This window comes from Manis pentadactyla, chromosome 2 (genome assembly GCF_030020395.1).
Source record: "Manis pentadactyla isolate mManPen7 chromosome 2, mManPen7.hap1, whole genome shotgun sequence".
NCBI classification, from domain to species: Eukaryota; Metazoa; Chordata; class Mammalia; order Pholidota; family Manidae; genus Manis; species Manis pentadactyla.
In genome coordinates this window covers 21,882,230-21,898,438 of record NC_080020.1, presented here as the reverse complement: position 1 = coordinate 21,898,438, position 16,209 = coordinate 21,882,230, and the positions used below count along the sequence as shown (strand labels likewise).

The 16,209-nt window shown below is 46.4% G+C and overlaps 1 protein-coding gene across 2 annotated transcripts in view; it reads right to left on the bottom strand.

Moving 5' to 3' along the window:
- Positions 1 to 15,135, bottom strand: part of FAT2 (FAT atypical cadherin 2) — a 75,149-nt gene extending 60,014 nt beyond the window's left edge. The window contains exon 1 of one of the 2 annotated variants that reach the window (XM_036879108.2): positions 14,976 to 15,135. The gene's annotated coding sequence lies outside the window, so the exon portion shown is untranslated. Of the gene's footprint in view, positions 1 to 2,391; positions 2,875 to 14,975 lie in introns of those variants that run through there. The other variant, XM_057490543.1, reaches the window with a different exon arrangement.
- Between the last annotated feature and the right edge of the window lie 1,074 nt (positions 15,136 to 16,209).

The following is a 16,209-nucleotide window of genomic DNA, read 5'->3' as shown; positions in this document are numbered from 1 at the left end:
CCTTCTACCCCTCCCCATTATTCACTAAGCTGCAGGTACATGGACCTCCTTTCACCTCGAAAACATCCCAAACTGCGACCTGCCCAGGGCCTGTGTACTTGTGGTTTCCCTCTACTTAAGATGTTTAGGTGGCTGACTCCTTGTTACCCAGTCCTCAGCTCAGTATCCCCTCCTAACCCCCTGTTTGATGTAGCCCCCTGCCTTATGCCCATCTTTATCACATCATCCTATTTTCTCCATGGCACTTATCACGACCAATATGTTCTTGATTATTTGTTTAGTGACTGCTTCCTGCACTAGACACTGGGCCCCTTGTAGACAGGAGCTTTGTGTATCTTATTCACTCATGAATTCCCAGTGCCCGAGATCAGGACCTGGTACATAACCACACTCAATAAATACTAGTTGAAAAATGGAAGGATCTGGACTTAAGAAAAGCAAGGGCAGAATGAAAGCTGAAAGAACATTTAATGATCCTCCCTTCCTTTTGGAAGCTGGAAAATAAAGTCCCCCAAAAGAAAGGGATTTGCCCAAAGTCACAGGGTGAGAACTTGAGCCAGGTTCTTTCCTCCTGACCACGCTGCCAGGAAGAGAAGCTGTGGTCACTTGTGAACCCGACTATGAGGTTCAAGTCCCAGCTCCACCGCTTGCTAACTACATAACCTCAGGCGAGTTAAGCCTCCAAACCTCAGTTTCCTGATCTATAAGATGGAGCTATAAAGAGTACTGCTTTCCTGGGATTGTATGAAGACTAAATAAGTCATGCACATTAATGTGCTTAGCACAGTGCCTAGCCCATAGAAAAGCACTCAGTAACTATCATTTATTATTAGTTTTCAAAGCCAAGGCAGAATCAAAGCCTGAGACTGTAGTGAGGGTGGGGTCCACTGAGCCCTCTGGAGAAGGTCCAGGCTGCACCCAGAGGAGCAGGAAGCCACTGGTCTCCGGTCAAGTCTAAGCTTGCTGCCCAGCCGCAGGCTGTTCTGGGAAGCCACGAGCGGGCGCTTGTCTGGGGTGGGTCCTCATGCTCTCGGTTCCCCAGCCTCACAGGAAAATCTGCATGTGGGTGAGTGTGCTGCACATTCACAAGACAGTATACACACATACTTAGGAGACAATTTTTGAATAACTGTAGGGGTACGTTAATCACACGATTAACGTTCACCTGCTTAACAGAATGAATACGACGTGAGTAAATAAACTGGTAGCTGTGGGGTTTGTGTGAGCCTAGCTGTAAGCAAGTGCAGGTGCATGAACAGACCGTTTAAGAATGCACGCGTAAATCAAACTCAGCCTCCTTGTGACTCCCGACCCCATTGCATCGATGGGAAGGCAACAGAAGGTGGTTCATAACACACAGATTCAGGCTGTGTGACCTTGGGCAAGTGCTTGCCTTCTATGATCCTCACTTTCCTACTTCATACTACGATTTTGAAAAGGAAAACAGTTAATTTACATGAATCTAAACACAGTGCTATTAGTTTGCAGCAGCTGGCTCATACCGTTGATTGTGGAGCATGCAGAAATGAGAGCTCTCAGATACATTGTCCCGCCATCCCCAACCTCTGCTTGTGCAGGCTGATTCTGTGCAACTAAGCTGCAGGACTTTAATGAGACCATGATTCATTTCACCCTGTGTTTCAGCTCGCTGCTCCAGTTTCTCAGAATCTTGATTCTAACATTCAGATACTTGGTGCTTTCTATCCATGTCTCTGTCCAAGTCATTGATAAAAGTCTCAGCACAACCAGGAAGAAAAGTGCTCCAAGATCTCTCTTCTCATCGTCTTGGTCAGTGATCTCAAGCACAATCCCGAAAGAGTCATCTCAGAGTATGGAGAGCTCCCTGTCACTGGGAGAACCCGAGCCTAGGTGGCCTCCAGTGAAGGCTGTGAGGCTCAGGCGGGAACACTTGCCCTTGAGGGAGATGAGAAGAGCTTTAAAGTTCCTTCCAATTCATACAGGTCTGATTCCTTGGTCTGTGCAGCCCTGTGGTCTCTATTCGGCCCTAAATGAGCCCTCAAAGGCCGTGAAGGAAGGGATTTCCTCTGGCTGTGGTTCAGGGCTGCACATTCCCCAAAGCTTGTCCCTTGGTCAGTGCAGTAAACTAACCTGGCTCTTAGGAGACCTGGATCTGAAGTCACTCATTCCCTGTGTGGCCTGGATTAAGTCAGCCACCTAAACCTTTTGGGCTTCCTTCTTCCTCTGTAAATGACATGCCTTGTGGAGAATGAATCTGTGGTTTGAAATCCCTCTGTTGCTTTTGTGGGGAGAATCTCTTTTTCCCAATTATATTATACCTGGAAACACAATCTTTAAACAGTCAAAAGCAGAGCTGCACTACCAGAAGCAGGGGTGGAGGCCTAGGGCCCTCCCCATAGGGTTGTTACTCACCCCCTAGGAAGCACAGGCTTGGAAAACTGGACGTGATGACCTCTAGGAGCCCCTCCAGATGTGACCAGCAAGGGCTCCACTCTTCTAATATTCTGGTCCTGTCCCAAAAAGTTCTGCCACATGGCTGGGTGTGCTGTGGTTCTAGTACTCAATGATCTATGTGTGTGATGGTCCATGTGCAGTGAGTGAGTCAGGCATTGTTGTTCTAGAAGTCTATGACTCTGTGACTAATTCTGTTCCTTTCGTGGGGAACCAGATGTACCTGGAGGAATTCAAAGCCAAATCAAGCTTCTTCTAGAGAAGCTCATACCAGATTTCTTCAAAATGCCAGGCTTTGTTTTGGACATTGAAATGAATCCTCATCACTGCCAGAAGTACCCAGGCACAGATCAGTGCTGACATTCTCCCTCATGACCCAAAACCTTCCGTTCTCTTAGGCATGCTGCAGGCATTCATTAGTAGCCCATGTAATACTCCTAGGAATCACATCTGCCCTTTCACTCCCATTTCTCAGGTAAGGGAAACAGGTTTGCATGCCACACCCACAGCCACCCGGAAAGGTAATGGCTGAACTGAAGACAGACGGCCAGACTTCCTGAACCTGGGTTCTCTGGATTTCCTAGGCTTTAGGACGAAGCAATGAAATAAGATACTTTTTAAAGTTTGGAAAGCCTATCATAAAAGAAATGGCCACTGGATTTATCCTTCTGGATTGAAGAATGTCCATACTCCCCACAAAATCTAAAGATAAAATTACCATGCACTTGGGAGCCTGCAGTATTTTCTGGCCCTACCCCCTTCCCCTCTCCTGCATCTGCCTCAAGCAGCCATGGTAGCATTAATCGTCAAGAAAGTGGGTTCTGGAGTCATATAGACCTGGTTTCAAATCCTAGCACTACCATTCACCAGCTGTGTGACCTTGGACAGTTATTTAACCTCTCTGGGCCCTTTAAAAGGAAATGCTATAAGTACCCATCTGATTAAGTTGTTGAGAGGGCTGAATGAGTCAATGCATGGCAAATACCCAGCACTGAAAACAGTCAGTACAAGCTAGTTATTGTACCAACCTCACCCTCATTATGAACCTTAGTATTATCTCATTTTGTAAATGAGAAACTGAGGCTTGGATGATTTGAAGACTCTGCCCAGGATTGCCTACCCAATAGGCAGTAGATTCAAGAACTGGATCAGAATAGGAATCATACTCCAGGAAGAGAGACTCAGAGGACCAGAACAGCTGGAGTCAGTTCTCCAGAGCAGAACTCCACAGAACTTCCTGCAGTGATGGGAGTGCTTTCTCTCTGAGCTGAACAGCATGGGAGCCATTAGCCACATGTGCCTATCAAGCACTTGAAACGTGACTGGTGAAACTGAGGACCTGAATTTGTTAATTTTATTGAATGTTAATTTAAATTTAAACAGCCGCATGTGACTACACAGCTAGCTCTAGACAGCACAGCTCAGGATCCCAAACCACGGGATTCTGAGAAGGCAGGGCCTACCTGTCCCCAGAGGCACAGTGGGCGCACCAGGGCCCACAGTTCTTTTAGGGGACCATGAAAATGTTTAATTTCTCTTAAATTCACAAGAAAGAAAACAAACTTTTAGGTTGAGAAAAAGTTTTCATTTGTAACAGCATATTCATCTTTATACCAATATTGTCACAAAATATAATTTCTAGTATTTTTTCATGGCAGAAGGACCCCATGAAAGCTAAAATGTGTAGGGTTCTTAAAAGTCATAATGTGACTTTCAAGGAAGGAAATCACCAAACCTGGCCAAGCCTCAGTCTCCTCACGTATAAATCAGGGAAGGTAATCGTCAGGCTGCAGTGGGGATGGGCTCAGATGAAGTGCCTGAAACAATCGCACAGTGCCTCACACAGGCACCTCTGTGACAAAGATGAGCCCCTGCTCCTTTGGTGTCAGGGGCCTTGGTAATGCATCAGTGGACCAAGCAGGGGCCCCAGTGGGAGACCCCTGAGCCTCCCCTAGTCCACTGAGGAATTGAGAGTGGTCCCTGCTCTTCTGCCTTCCTGAGCCATCCCTCTACTGAGCTTATTGTCAAATGATGCCCTGAAAATGGTAAGGTCTGGGGAATATGAAATGCTTGGAGAGGCACAGGCACTGGTCACAGCTGATATTAGTCAAACATTTGCTCTGTGCCAGGCCCTGTGGTAAGCACTTGGCAAGCATTACAGCATTTAAGGTAGCTTACAGTGACCTTATAATTATCCTCATTTTGCAGATGAGATAAATGAGACTCAGAGAGTCTACCTAACTTCCAAGTTCACACAGCTAGTATAGGCCAAAGCAGGATTTAAACTCCTATCACCTGTATATCTCACAGTCCCCTGGCCTGCCTCTGCATGTCCTCCGGTTAGAAAGAACACTTGGGAGCTGGGAGGGTTATATGATTCCTTCCCCATGCCAGGAATCACATAACCGTGGGTCCTTTCAAGCCAGCAAACACAGTCTCAACAAAGGATCCGTCTGCAGGCACCCTTCTCACTCCCATTCCCTCTGGCCTTGCCCAGCTAGCTGGCTGTCCATCCAAGCCCAATCCCCTCTGAGCAGAGCAATTTAGGATGAAGCTGGCAGGCAGGCCTCGGCAGGTGGGAGAGGCCTGCTGGCAGTGGGGCAAGCCCGCCTGCAGTTCCGTTGCCTGGGACACTCAGTCCTGAAGTGGAGCTGGCCGAACCTGACTGCAGGGCTAGAGGCACAGAGAGGTTAGGGATGATTCGGGAGCATCAGGGAGCATGCTAATGAGATGCAGATCAGCCTCCACTGGCAGGCTCCCTAGCCTCTATCCACACTGATCCCTCTCACCCATTGTAACTCTAAGTGGTGGGTGATATAATCCACCCACCACCATCAGCACATGCAGAACTCAACAGCACTGCGGGTCCCATAGTGTCCTCACCAGTCAGCGGCCACTGGATTGAACCAGTATTTCCCACCATTGGGAAACCCCAGGGGGCTGAGGATGGGAGTAAAAAATATACATCTCATAAATGTGGGATTCACATATAAATCAAGTATAAAATCAAACGAATATTCATATTTGACTTGATTGTTTATAGTTCATAATACGTGATCAAAACTGAAAGTTTCTGTGATGACTGCCCTTGTACTGTTCACCATGTAAGAACTTATTCACTATGTAAGAATTTGTTCACCATGTAAGAACTTGTTTGTTATGCTTGAGAAGATCAGAGACTGATGAGAATAAGGCTTGGGGTGGATTAATGATTGTGCATTGAGTCCCCTATACAGAATTTTATTGTTGTTAACAACCATTTGATCAATAAATATGAGCAATGCCCTCTCAAAAAATATATATATATACATTCCAGCCCCACCCCATATCTACAGAGTCAAAATCCTTAGGAATGAGGCTCAGGAATAGATGTTTAACAAGTTCTGGGGTGATTTTGGTGGGACTGGTGTTTCAGATCTGCTGAACAAGGTAATTCCTTTCCTTAAGAACCTGAGCTCCACCATGGCTCATTTCAAGATTTATGCTCCCTATGTGGCCCCTTCATCCAGGGGAGGGGATGGGGAAGTTAGGGAAAGGCCGGCCTTTGTTTTTAGGCTAGAGAAGTGCTTCTCAAATCTCATGTGTTAAGAATCACAGCCAGCATCACTCTAACAAGAAAATGAAAGACACCACAAAAAAAGAAAATTACAGACCAATATCCCTGACGAACACAGATGCAAAAATACTCAACAAAATATTAGCAAACCGAATTCAAAAATACAACAAAAAGATCATCCATCATGATCAAATGGGATTTATTCCAGGGATGCAAGGATGGTACAATACTCGAAGATCAATCAACATCATCCACCACATCAACAAAAAGGACAAAAATCACACGATCATCTCAATAGATGCTGAAAAAGCATTTGACAAAATTCAACACCCACTAATGATAAAAACTTTCAAAAAAATTGGTATAGAGGGTACATACCTCAACATAATTAAGGCCATATGCAACAAACCCAGAGCAAACATCATACTTAAGAGCAAAAAGCTGAAAGCCTTTCCGCTTTGATTGGGAGCAAGACAAGGATGCCCACTCTCCCCGCTTTTATTCAACTGGAGGTCCTAGCCACAGCAATTAGACAACACAAAGAAATAAAAGGCATCCTTGTAAGGAAGAAGTTAAACTATCACTGTTTGCAGATGACATGATATTATACATAGAAAACCCTAAAGAATCCACCAAAAAACTATTAGAACTACTAACTGAATTCAGCAAAGTTGCAGGATACAAAATTAATACACAGAAATCTGTTGCATTCCTATATACTAATGAACTAGCAGAAAGAGAAATCAGGAAAACAATTCCATTCATAATTGCATCAAGAATAAAATACCTAGGAATAAACCTAACCAAGGAGGTGAAAGACTTATACCTTGAAAACTACAAGACACTCATGAGAGAAACTAAAGAAGACACCAATAAATGGAAATCTATCCCATGCTCATGGGTAGGAAGAATTAATATTGTCAAAATGGCCATCCTGGCTAAAGCAATCTACAAATGCAATGCATCCCTATCAAAATACCAACAGCATTCTTCAATGAACTAGAACAAATAGTTCTAAAATTCATATGGAACCACAAAAGACCCTGAATAGCCAAAGCAATCCTGAGAAAGAAGAACAGAGCTGGGGGGATTATGCTGTCCAACTTCAAGCTCTACTACAAAGCCACAGTAATCAAAACAATTTGGTACTGGCACAAGAACAAACCTATAGATAAATGGAACAGGATAGAGAGCCCAGATATAAATCCACACATATATGGTAAATTAATATATGATAAAAGAGCCATGAATATACAATGGGGAAAAAGCCTCTTCAACAAATGGTGCTTGGAAAACTGGACAGCTACATGTAAGAGACTGAAACTGGATTATTGTTTAACCCCATACACAAAAGTAAACTCAAAATGGATCAAAGGCCTGAATGTAAGTCATGAAACCACAAAACTCTTAGAAGAAAATATAGGCAAAGATATCTTGAATATAAACATGAGCAACTTTTTCCTGAATGCATCTCCTCAGGCAAGGGAAACAAAATTAAAAATGAACAAGTGGGACTACATCAAACTAAAAAGCTTCTGTATAGCAAAGGACACCATCTGTAGAACAAAAAAGGTATCCTACACTACGGGAGAATATATTCTTAAATGACGTATCTGATAAGGGGTTAACATCCAAAATATATAGAGAACTCATATGCCTCAACACCCAAAAAACAAATAACCTGATTAAAAACTGGGCGGAGGATCTGAACAGACACTTCTCCAAAGAAGAAATACGGATGGCCAACAGGCACATGAAAAGTGCTCCCCATCACTAATCATTAGAGAAATGCAATTTAAAACTGCAATGAGATATCACCTCACACCAGTTAGGATGGCCAATATCCAAAAGATGAGAAAAAATAAATGCTGGTAAAAATACAGAGAAAGGGGAACCCTCCCACACTGTTGTTGGGAATGTGAATTGAGTCAACCTCTGTGGAAAGCAGTATGGAGGTTCCTCAAAAACCTAAAAATAGAAATACCATCTGACCGAGTAATTACACTCCTAGGAATATACCCAAAGAAAACAAGATCCCTTATTCAAAAAGACATATGCACCCCTATGTTTATCACTGCACTATTTACAATAGCCAAGATATGGCATCAACCTGTGTCCATCAATAGATGAATGGATAAAGAAGATGTAGTACATATACAGAAGGAATATTATTCAGCCAAAAAAAGAAAAGAAATCGTACCATTTGCAACAGCATGGATGGATCTAGAGTGTATTATGCTCAGTGAAATAAGCCAGGTGGAGAAAGACAAATACCAAATGTTTTCACTCGTTTGTGGAGTATAAAAACAAAACAAAACTGAAGGAACAAAATAGCAGTGGATTCACAGACACTGAGAAGGAACTAGTGGTTACCAAAGGGGTGAGGTTAGGGAGGGTGGGTGGGGAGGGAGAAGGGGATTAAAGAGTACTAATTCTTAATCACAGTATAGGTAGGTCATGGGGAAGGCAGTACAGCACAGAGAAGACAGTTAATGACTCTATAACATCTCACTATGCTGATAGTGACTGTAATGGGGTAGGTGGGTGGGTGAGGGCTTGATAATATGGGTGAATTTTGAAACCACTGTGTTATTTATGTGAAACCATCATAAGAAGTTCATCAGTGATACTTTAATTTAAAAAAAAGAATCACAGCCTCAGCCTCAAGAGATAGTAGGGCTGCAGTGGGACTTGGAGGGCATATTTTCCCCTGGAGGTGGTCCACTGGCCACTCTTGGCCAGGAGTGGTCATTGGCCCTCAGGAACATTGGCCTTCAGGCAAAGTAGACCCAAGGTTATCTCTAAAGTCAAATAGAAGGGCAGACAAGTGAGGGAAAGCAACAGTTGTGATTCCCCTACCTTTCACCTGAAATTCTCTGGGCCTGCAAATTTCTCTTTATCAGCATCCCAAACCCCAGCAGCAACTGCTCAGCTTTCTGCAGACAGGTCTATCTCCCAGTTAGACTCAGCCCCGTGAACCATGTTATACTTACAGTGAATAGAACCGAACCTGAGAATAAAAGGGTTCCATCCACATACGCATACTACCTCATGACCCAGCGATTCCACTTGTACGTATATACACAACAGAAGTGTGTGCATATGTTCACCAAATGATTCACACAAGAATGTCCAGAGCAGCTCCATCACCACTGGAGTCAACCCGAATGTCCATCAAGAGCAGAACAGATAAATTATAGTATGGTCATATAATGGAATACTCTATAGCAAAGAAAATGAAGTATTGCTCTATTATGTGAATCCCATTCACATAATATGGAGAGAAAGCAGCCACACACAAAAGAGTACATACTGTGCTAGTCCAACTACATAAAGTTTAAAAACAGGCAAAACTCATCAATGGGTTAGGTATGCTAAAGTTAACTATGGGGGTTAGTGACCGAAAGAGGAACAAAGGGGTTTCTAGAATAGTGGTTATGTTCTGTTTATCTAGGAGCTGGCTAGTTTCTAGAAAGTTCTTTGGACTATACATCTAAGATTTGTGCACTTTTCTGTATGCATATTACACTTCATTAAAAAGTTTTCTTAAAGTGCTAGTAAAGCACTTCAAAGAAGACTTTTAATAAATGGGAAGACATTTAAATAATAAAGACATTTAGACTATGGCAATTTGCATGAGATTTCATAGTTATGGGATCTTAGGTTCTTCCTGCCACAGGAACCAGGAAGAAGACAAGCATGGGCGCCATGCCAGGGCATACCAGGCCCGCAGAAAACCGACGCCTCAGCAGTTCCCTTTTCCCACCCCCACCCTGCCCGCCCTCCCCAGAACCACAGGGACAATGGCAAGCCCACGTTCCACTGGGTTCCCAGGTTCAGTTGAGTTCCAGTTCACTGGGGTTTCCTTCACACAGCACTTTTTCCATCCACAGAGTAGTTTTCTGGTCCATTTTCTTGTTTGATCCCCTCAAAAACCCTATGAGGGGAGCAAGGAGTATTTCCATTTTACTGATGGGCAAGTTGGGGCCCAGAGAGAAGGGGGTCAAAAGACTTGTCCAAGGTCATACTGCTAGTGAACAGCTCAGTCACGACTCAGGTGTAGGCTTCAGATGTCAAATCCAGTACTCCCTTGCCTACAACAAGATGGGTTCTTCCCAGGAACATAAATGCAGTTTACAGCTCAGATCTCGTAGTGAGCACATGCCGTATGGGTGTCTCAGAGTCCCTCAGCAACCCAGGGAGGTAGGTGCTATCATTTCATCCCCATTTTACAAATGAAAACCCTGAGGGTCAGAAAGTCCAAATGTTCGTCCAAGGTCAACAGCCATCAAGTATGGAGCATGGATTGGAACAAATGGCCTGTCGAAGTTGAATCCAAGCTCTGAACCACTAGTCCCCTGTTCCCAAACCCAGTTGGACCTCACCTAGAATTCTGTTAGGTCTTGTAAAAATACAGACTCTCTGGCCTCACACCCAGTCACCACATGTTGTAGACTTCAGATGGGGTTGAAGAATCTATATTTTTTAAAAACAGCCCTAGGCCTTTGGGAAGCTCTAAACTATGCTGCCAACTGAAATAGGCAGTAAAAACAAAACAATTTAAAGGTAAAGTTTAGTTTAGCAACATCCAGATTAACTCACTGGACCTCTCTAATAATCAGAGTTCTCCCAATGATGGTACACAACCCCACGAGAAGGCATTTGTGAACAGCCTGGCTGACTGGATAACAGCTATGCCTGGGGTGGGCATGGTAACTGGCAAAGAGCATCAGGGGGCTCTTGGGGGCTGGTGATGTCTGCTTCTGGCTCTGGTTGCTGACTGGCCACCACTGTGTTTAGTCTGTAAAAAGTCATCCAGGTGTAAATTAAAATTGCTGCACTCTGTTTTTTAATGTTTTTGAATGAAAAGAAAAAAGGTCAGGCTCACCACTTGTCAGAGACACTATATAAGGAATCTTTACCCACAGTAAAGAGTTCTACTAGGGATGCAATAGGGTTCTTTAAATCATCTGCTTCCAGGAGTTTGAGGTTCTAGGATTATGAATTTTCCAAGGTGCTATGATTCTCTGAGCCAATTCTCCAGACTCCAGGAGCCCCAAATCTGTAGTAGTAGCTCAAGTTTAGTGAGCGCTTAGTATGTGCTGACTACTGTGCTGAGAGCTTTATATGCATCGACACACAGCCGCTCTGTGGGGTAGATAGCGTCATACACCCTTACACTCTCAGACATGGAGCGCTGTGTGCACGGTCACGGAGACAGCGGTATAGCCAGGACTGGAACCCAGATGTCCCGGCTCCACCTCGCATACGCCCAACCTTGGTGCCATACTGATTATAAAGCTCTGCCGCTTCCCATGGCTAAGCTTCTGAGCATCTGAAATGATGCATTTTGTGCTGTTTAGTCTTGCATTTGCTGGGAGGGCCCAGAGGGAAGAGGATGCTGCAGGGACAGACGGCAGCTCTGACCTGGGACACGTGAGCACACGCCAGCCAACATGCACACACACGCCAATGTTACCTCAGAGCTGGCAGGTACAATCCTGCTCAGCTCACACCGAGGCCAGTCGCTGGGAGCCCCGGAGCTGAATGGGAACTGCAAAATGGAGAATCTCCCTTGTGGGTGCCCTGCCCCCAGCCAGGGGATGGACAGCTGCCTTGTACTGCCACATCAGGTTGCCTCGTAGGGGCTGCTCCAGCCTCAGGAGTGGAGAGAGACTCAGGAGTGGGGACAGGAGAGGGATTTCTGTCTTCTGCAGGAGAACGGTTAAGGCATGATCTCTTCTGGGAGTAGATGCCGTTTAGGAGATAATCAATGCCCATTGATTGGTGGAATGTCAGGCACTGTAATTAGCCAAGGGGGAGACAGCAAGGTATCTTAACCTTTATTCCAAATCCCTTCCTTAAAGTCCTTCCCACCCCACAGCCATGCACACCTAGCAGAGGCACACGCGGCGGCTTAAACTCCTTCAGCGTGGTCCTCCAATATTTACAAAATAAAACGCAGGCTCCTATGGTGATTTTCTGAAGTCCTTATGTTTTAAAGATATATATATAGAAATATTTTCAGATACAATCAGGTATCTGGGATTTGCTTCACAGTGATCTGGTGAGGGAAGAAGTTGGTCAGGCATAGAAGAAACGTAATTGTTGAAGCTGGGTAGTGGGATTTTTTAATAATGTTCTGCTTATTCTTTTGTATTTCTGTAATTTCAAATTAATAAAAAATTATATATAAATTTCATTTTTAAAAATAAAAGAGCCATATCTCGGCCTGATGCACAAGGCCTTCAGTGACCTGTCCCATCCGACTCCCCACAGCCTTTCTCTCCAGTGCTCCCCACCCAGCTGATGGTCTCCTGCACATGCCTGCTGTTGTCTTTTCCTTTCGTCACTTTGTGCCTTGTGTAAGCTACTTTCTCTTTCTGAATTGCCTTCCCCACTTTTCTGTCCTTATTTAGTTCAGCCTTCAAACCTGATCTCTAGGAACTGAATCGCCTCCTGACTCTTCTCTGAGAGTGGGTCAGGCTAAAGCCTTGTCCCTCTAAGCGACAGTTCCCATCTGTGAATTAGAAATAAGATTCCTTCATTCTCTCAACAGATATAGAGTGAGCCTCTTTCATGTGACAGTCACTGCGCTCAACATGGGTACTGGGGCAGTGAAGGACGCTCAGCAGGAGAGACAATATCAAAAAAACCCACAAATAACTAATAACTACAATTGTGATTTGTCTTAGGAAAGAACACTTGAGGGTTCTGTGAGATTGTCTCAACCCCAAGGGAGCAGAGAAGAGCCGATTAATTGATGATTGTGAGCCTAATAAATAAGGCCCTGTGCACTATGTGCATTCCCTCACTGAATTCTCCCATCAATCTCTGAGGTAAGGACTATCACTAGCCTTGTTTTTCAAACAAGGCGACTGATGTTTAGTTGAGGCTCAGGTCCCACAACTAGTGACATACAGGATCTAGACCCAGACTTTTCTTTATAAACCTGTCTAGAAATACCCGTTATAAAGTAAGAATTAGCACCATTAGTCGTAGAAATAGTAGTATTGTGGTTCTGAACTAGCTCAGCTTGTGCTGGGAACCCAGGAAGGTTGGAAGCTTCCTGAAGCTCTGCCCATCCAGCACCAAAGGTACCCAAAAGGCAGGGCCCATCCAGGGGGTACAGAAGGCCCCCAGCTCTATCCACCCTGTCGACCCCAGCACACACGGGTTTTCTCTAAGGCTTGGCATCTGCCCCATGTTCTCTCCTACCAGGCCCCACCTGGCTAGCAGCAGTACCTGCACCATGGCGCCTGTCATGGGTCAGATGGAAGGAGAACTTCTAGGCTGAGGTGAGTTCATCTGCACCCAGGGAAGTGTGCAGAGAGCAGAGCACGGTGGCCCAACTCAAGCAGGGCTGGTGTAGAGGGAGCCTGGCAGCCCCTCCCCATACACAGCACTGCACAGCTGACGTCAGGGCTAGAGAGTGCCCATGTCCTTCTGGGTCTGGGTCTGGGTCCTTAAGGAGACCACTAAGAGTCATAGAATCAGAGGGGTTCCAGGGAGACCTCGACTCCCTCTAGTTCATCCCCCATGTTATAGGTGAGGAAACTGAAGCCTGGGGAGCTCTTGGCTGGGAAGGGGTGCGGGGGTGGCTATTTCACTGCAACAGGCTACCAACATCAAGGACTCAGCACCTCCTGCCAGGGGACAGCCTGTGCTCCATGGAGAGCCCTGGAGGAAACCCAAGCCGGCCGGATCTCTGGGTTCCTCACCTGCCAAGTGCACGCCACCATTCGTGCTCTGTCTACCCAACAGGCTTGTTGGAGAGAATCGATTAAGAGCGGATCTGAACAGTAATCGAACCACCTCTATTTTATACTCAGGGAAATCGGCCCAGAGACCACAAAGCCTATGAGTTACTGAGACATGAACAATGAAATGCTCCCTTCACCTCGCCTACTTCAAAACCTCAAAATTTTCAAATGCACATGTATACTCAGCCCAGTTCCCAAACACAGGAAGCATCCAAGGAGTCTCACCTGTAATAATAACTATAGCAGTGTCCTGGGTGGAGAGCCCTGGGAAACTGCCTGGGGCCTGAGCATGCTCCTCTACCTCCTTCCCCTCTCCTGAGCCCAGGTGGTTAGCTCCAGAGGGCCACTGGGGACAGGCAGCATTTCGGAGCCCTGGGAAAACTGGCCCCCACACTGGGGCAAATAGCACGCCCTCCCACCCCAGTGGAAGACTGAGCCCTGGCCTGGTGGTTCTGTTCAGAGTTCCACTCCAGCCCTCCTGCCTCCAAAGATATGCATTCAATTCCTGCTTCCCCCAAGACAGGGGAACAGAGCTGCCCCACAGCCCCTACCTCACCCCAGGGCCACGTCTTGTGCCTCTCAGACTGGCAGCCCTTCTCAGCGCCTGGAGACAGTGAACATCCCCATTTTACAGCCAGGAAAGCTGATGTTCTAATCCAGGTGCCTCTAAAGAGTTGTGTGAGAGTCAGGGTTGGCCAGGTTATCTGACTGTTGCTCAGGCCTCCCTCCCTCCTCCTGACTAGGTGGCTTTGTCTGTGATAGGGCCCCAGTGACCCCATGGACACACACAAGAGGCCAGCACCTCTCAGTTCCCTGGCCCCAGCACTTCCTCCTAAAGCCATGAAGGAAATTGTCCCTAAATCCCCCTTAAGGCTCATCCTCAGAAAGCCCAGGAAGGGAATTTCATTCCTCCAAGGACAGGAGTCCAACTTTCCAGGCACGCAAATTTGACCTTGATCCTCCATGAGATCAAAGTCCAGGCCTTGTCCATTCTGGGGCCCCAGTCCCCAGCCCCAGCCTTGAACTTGCTATACCTGGCTTTGTTCAGTGCACCTAGATGACCCAGGGCCCAGGTGCCCCTGTCTGACCCCTGCCAAGCCTGCCCGGGCATCTCCTGGTTCCATCCCCACCTTCCCAAAGCCCCCAGAGCCCACTCTGGGACAAGGCGCAGAATGGATTCGCTTTGCGGCCCCTCCCCCAACTTCCCATCCTCCAGCAGCCCTTACCTGCGCCCCTCAGGTAGGGGAGGGTGCCCCAGGGTCGGCCGCTGGGCTGGAGCCCCTTTCACAAGCACCAAGCTGACAGACAAGCTGGGGAGGGAGTGCAGACACACGGAGTAGGAAGGCACACGCTCTGAAGAGGCTGCTGAGAAAGTCGGAGTAGGTGTGTCCCAGCCCTGGAGGAGGAGGGAAGAGGAGGTGGGGGAATTGAGGCGGACCATCCCCTCCTGCCTGCTCTCTGTTTCACTGAGAGGGAGGGAGGAAGCCAACTGGTTTGTGGCCCAGAACTCACAGTGGGGAATCAAGTCACGGAAAATGACGGCTGCAAAGCTGCTAAGAAATCAGGCTTATCTCCACTTCCCTTCTCGGTTTTACAGAGGGATGAACTGAGGCCCTACATAGGTAGCGCTCCCCTGAGGACACACAGAGACCATGAGGGGACTGGGAAGGGCCCCAGGTCACTAGCTCTCTAAGCCAGCGTTCTCTCCACACCCCTCGTCCACACCCCTCGTCCATGCTGCAGATCAGACACCCCCAACTACAGCTAAGCACACAGGGCCTGGTTCAAACCCTGACACAGCCACCTACTAGCTCAGTAACCTTGGAGGACTTACTTAATCTGAGCCTCAGTTTCCCTTTTTTTAAAAGGTGGAGATAATAACTCCTACCTCACAAGGTTGTTAAGAGAATTCAGTGAGAGGAAGGTTGATGGAAGGCACTTGGCAGATAAAGTCCTCCATACAAGGTCATTCTTATTATTGTTATTAGCTGTGACTTCTTCTGTAAGTATCTTAAGTTCTCCAAGCTCGGCTCCTCCATCTGTGAAATGGGAGTAACAGGAATCCCTGCTTCATAAGGCTGTGCAGATTCATGAGATAATGTGTGTAAGTGCAAAGCACAGTGCCTGGTATCTCCAAAAAGCAAGACGTCTTAGTTTTGGCACATTTTATGGGGTGCTTCTCTGCTCTGGCTCCCCAAATGATCCCAGGGTGCTCCCTGTAATGAGAACCAGTGTTTTAAGGGAAGGTAAGTAGAGTCAGACCAGCTTTAGCCCTCATCCCTCTCTCACTGCCATGCTTTTCAGTCACAGCATGCATTCCTTTGCCCGTCTTGTGCTAGCACACACAAGTGAGGCCCTGTGCTCACTCTTTTCCAGGCCCTATACCAGGCACTGGGGGCAGAGAGACAAATGAAGTGTTTCCTGCCCTATAGAGTTGAAAATGTCCTTGCAACCATCCTC